Genomic DNA, 5,370 nt, shown 5'->3' on the forward strand with positions numbered 1-5,370 from the left:
ACAAATACAGCATAAATACATTATTAAAAGGGCATTTCAAAACAGGCATATTACTGAATTATTTTTGTATTTTTCTTTCTTTTTTTCTTTTTTTAGAAAAGCATTATATAAATGTCATGTATTATTATTATTGATAATAAATAAGGGCTATTAAAGTGATGGTATTATGAATTAGATTTACCAACATTTATTTTTCCGAAATGTAAGTATATTGGGAAATGTATGTTTGGGTTTGAGGGCATTATGTGTCAGTTACAAACATTTGGCTAATATCGCAAACTCTGTCGGTGTAATTCATAGTCTATGATGCATTGAGCCTTAGTATTGAGTGTAGGATACCTATGTTTTTGGCAGCAATCATAGCCCAACTCAAACTCACTAGATACACAGAATAAGGATAAAAGAAAGATACTTAAAATGTTGTACTTTATCCAAGTGTGGTTCAACTGGGGAGCAAGGAGGGCCAGTGTCCCTGTAATGTTAAGCCTACACACTACTGGTCTAATACTGCCACTGACTTGGCCCAGGAGCACTGTTTCAACTCACCTGTAGGGAGCACAGATGGGTAAAATGGCCCAAATTGTTACAGTCCAATGCACCAAATGTATCATCCCTTTGTGTTACCTTTAACCAACTCTAAATCTCCCCCACTGCTCTGTGTCGCATCAGCATCTACTACCAGTCAGGTGTCCCCCCCTGTCCTACCCCTATCATATTAAAAGGGTCTGTATCTTGATATATGTAATTGCTAGTTGTGGTCATGACGGCTACTTTCATCAAAAGTGACACAGGCTCCTTTCAAACGGACCATTTGAGGCAATTAAGTACTGAAGCCTAAGTAGAGTAATTAAACAGGCGGAGTGGCTCACTAATCAGTTTACACAGCCATAACTTCCTTAAACAACCAAATGATTAGCCATCATAAGATACTGGCGAAACCAGTCCCAGAAAGGTGTATTGAAAAAACATGAATGCTTCATTGTTTATGATGCTGGCGAGACTGGCTGCCTCTTCGCTCTGGCACCTCTCTGTATAAATATACGTAACCTACTTGCGCTACATGCATAAAGTAGTTACCTAACTTACATGACTAAAGTAAGTTAGGTAACTACTTTTAGTTAAGTAACCAATTAGTTCTGTACCCTTAACCTAAGAGAGTTTAGTGGTCTGAACCTAGTTAGGGGTAATGTACGCAATTTAGCTTGAAGTACATTACATAACTTTTAACCTTGCGTTTCAATGCACGTTGACACATTTCGCAAGGGGTAGCTGATTCCCTAAAGTGACACCAAGAGGTCTTGAACAACTGTCTGTATGGATTGAGTCAAAACAGCTTATTTTTGAGAAATAGATTGACTCTATTGAATAGTTTTAAACAGAAACCTTTTATTTTCCCCTTTTTTCAATTTGTTCTTAAAGCCTGTAGTTAAATATGTCCCATCTGTTAACCGTTTCTTGCTAACTGTGTGTATTTCAGGTAGTGTGACTCATTCCTCCCAAGTAATTACATCCTGGTTCCCCAGCCGCCGCCTTGTTGATTGTACAGTCAATGGAACTTGCAGTGTGGGAGGCCACTTCAGGGAAATCCCTCTAAAAAGAGGGTATCCCCATACTAAGGAAACCCTTTGCATCCCGTCCTCCTCCCCCTCCTCTTCTGACGACCTTATGGAACCATACATCATTCCCAAAGCTTCCCCCCCCCCTTCAGTCAGTCTTTCCGTACTTTTTTTCCACGCCATGCCAGTGTGACCGCATATGGCTATAATTCATTCCAAATGGCGGGAAATGTGACGCTGTCTTCCCCTTCACTATTCCTCTTGCTGCTGTGTTTTTCTATAATTAGCACAAAACGCATTGAGGTGCACGTATAGACATGCTTTCACCAGAACACAACAACAGTGCATACATGGATAGACAGTGTGAGGTAAAGAGGGAGCAGTGGTATGAAATAAAACTATAGAGATAGTGAGGGTGGAGCAAATTGGGGGAGTTGATAAATATCGCATATGTTCACAAACTGCAGCATGTGAGTATGAAAATGTGAAATAACCACCTCTGTGCCCCTCGGGCGGTGCTGATGTCTGGTCCAAGAGGAATTTGTCTGTCTGGCTGCCATATGTTGGCAGGTTGTGATGTCAGTAGTCACATTGTAGAGCAATAATAAAATGTGTGCTTTGGATCTTGAAAATGTGACATGGATGGATATAATGTTAATTTAATTAACATCTTCTATTGAAGTTAAACTAAAATTTGAATCCCCTTATGGAAATGTTGCAAGGAAAAATCTGTCTCGTTGACTTTTCAACATGGGGCCCGTGATCTATAGATGGCCAGAGAGGGTCTTCATGAGGACCGCCAAATTATTGTGTGAAGGTTTGAAAGTTAGTCTTTTTAATAAGAAGGACTAAAAATATAAATATCAACAACCAACTTATTGTTAGTAGAGATAAATCAGTTTTACATATGAATCCTTTGGCAATCGCGAGTGCTAGCTAACCAATGCTAAATTCATGTGGGACAAGTATCCATAACAGCAAATTAGTTATCTACGGCTACATATTATTATTATTATTTCAATAGCTTTGCCCCTCTTTCCAAGGCACTTAATCTGAAAAGTGTTGAAGACACCCAAGTTAGTGGTTGTGTCTCTTGGCAGTATTTGAAAGACATTTAAGAGCAAGTGCTGTGCTACTGATGGGAAAAAATCTGAACCATATAGCATGTAGGTGAATGCAAAACATTTGCGCCGCCACACCTCTTCCCATATTAAAAATTAAAATTAAAAACATTAAAATTAAAAAAATAAAAATTAAATTAATTACATTTTTTAATGAACAAGGTAAATATTATATAATTGGTATCAGTAAAATGTATAATCTACAATAAAATCTCGTTTACAATGGTGTTACGATGTCTAAAGTTACTTATAAGTCACATGTTTCCTGCCTGGCCTTGCCCGTGTATCATTACCCTCTCTCGCCTGGGCGCTAAGAGAGGAGCCCTCAACCAGTGCAGCAGCAGCCACTAGCAGCTGACTGTTGCTATCTGTAAACTATGGCTCCGAAACATAATTTCAGCCAATCAGCGTCGTCAAATCTGATGATTACTGGGCGCCAATGTCAGCGCCCGGTGCAGGGTTATGGCTAGAAAGGATCCGTCTTGTGTAAAACTCTTGCGAGAGTTTGCGAGTCACGTGGCTGAATGTTTACGTTTGACAGGCAGCCTTTCAGTTACGATCGTTAACATCAGTGGGCCACAGCAAATGATGGTGAGAAGCTAAACTATCTATTAATAATGTCAATTACAGGGAGTGTGATTGTAACTTTGTGTGTGACTAGCTGGATGCAAAGAGGTAAACACTGTCTTTTGTTTCCCAAGCTTGCTCTTCAAACAGCCGGGGACAGATACTATGTGTATTATTGTCACATTATCACATTATTGTAGTTGAGTTTTGACAGCATGCATCAAACTAGATGTTTTGCCTTAATGGTCTGTTTTCTAATATTTCTGTGTTTCTGAACCACGTCTGTGTCTGCATATAATGTTCGTATTTAGTCTCCTCAGGGTTCCCGCGGGGTCTTAAAAAGTCTTAAATTTGATAATCTGAATGTAAGGCCTTAAAAAGGTCTTAAATATGACCAAAAAAATAAGAAAGGTCTTAAATATGATTTAGAAGGTCTTAAAAATTATCGGATTTGAAAGGTACTTCTGTGTTGCGATAGCGTCTAAATGTGTTTTGGGGGAAATGTCCGGGCTGCAAAGTAACCAGTACGATAATAGCCTTTCAGTTCCCCCCAACAATTTGTATTCAATTAAATCAACATGGAACCAGTAATCACTAACTTTGTTTCCCCCTGCCCCTTATTGGAGAACACCCAGCTAGTAACCTAGCAACCAAGCTTCAGCTTGCGGCAGTCAGAAACTCATGTATCTTCAAATCTTACAAATTAATATGGGGAAGTGTCAGTTCAACCGTATTTGGTTGGAAAACATCTAATTTAGTGCTTGGTTGAAACCAGTGGAGGGGAACGTGTTTGAAGCCCGCCGCACCATTTGCAAAAGAAATAAGCGTTTGTTTTGCTAATGTAGCGTTAGCTAGTGGAGTTTTAGCTAGTGCAGCGTTAGCTAGTGCAGCAGCTCCCGCAACAACACCGGGGGACCTCCGGGCGACGTTTGGGTCAACGTCAACCCTAAAAGCGGAGGTGCTGTAGACGCTAAATACCGTAGCTAAACACCAATCGTACAACAGCAACGATGAAATAGTGTAGTGTTAACTGTGTTCGTTATTCTCCCGTCCAGGAGAGAAGCTTTAAAAGGAGACTAAATGGAGTCTCTGTGAAAGTTCAATTGGGTACTTTAATTAAAAAAGGCGCGGGTTGGTCACAAGCATGATATTGTTCAGTCAGACAAACAGCTGTGATCCGCTCCTCGATAGGGAAGAGAAGAGAATGGATCTCTCCTCCGGTGCTGTTATATATCCTCTGCTGGCTCCTCCCCGCCAGCCGGCTCGCCTCGTCTCCAATGTCCGTTATTGCATTTAAACAGAGGATAGGTTCTTTTCACATTCAATATATGCTTAACACGCCGTTTCTCCTCATATTCTCTTTCATCACTTTTCATTTAACACATTCTAAACGCTGTAATCAATACTCTAAACAATACTTCTCGGCTCGTTTGGTTTCCGGTCATTCCGGATGTTGTCACATGCTACTCTCGTCTGTAAACAATAATGTATTCAAATAAACTGTACCTTCATTTAATATTCAGCATGGTAGTATCTCGACATCTATAGTTGTAGTGTTAAATCAGTAGCTTCGGTTTGCACCACTCCATATCATTTCGCTACTAAATTCACCTCTTCAGGAAATCGTATATTAGCCACATGCTAAATGCTAACCGTAGATGAAGGATTTTCAGAATAAAAGCTTAACTGCTTGTGCACAAGAATTTCTGGTTTTTCAGTATAAAAGAGCATTAAAACTGACGGCATGTTTAAACTACATTTCCCCATTAAAACATTGATTTTAATTTCTAACAGTAGCCAATTTAATTTAAGGGGTAATTTCTCAAAATGTTCCCCGTGTGGTTTATTCACCATTACAATAGCCCCACCTAATATAATTTCCACCAGCCGCCACTGTTTGTCGCATAGTATTTACTGTGTCTTTTGGTTATTGTCCCTTTTTTAACATTAAACAAAGACCCATTATGCTCTTAAGTTTGGGTTTCACTAGATGATCTGTAGTTTCATCTATCTATAAAAAACTTGGTTAGCTAGTTAAACATGTTTATGTTGTCTTCCTAGCTGGCTTGCTAAAGTTAGCCACTGCATCCCTACGTTAAAAAATCACCAGTTTTTTCTTCATAGTT

Source organism: Notothenia rossii, assembly GCF_949606895.1.
Source record: "Notothenia rossii genome assembly, chromosome: 4".
In the NCBI taxonomy this organism is placed as follows: Eukaryota; Metazoa; Chordata; class Actinopteri; order Perciformes; family Nototheniidae; genus Notothenia; species Notothenia rossii.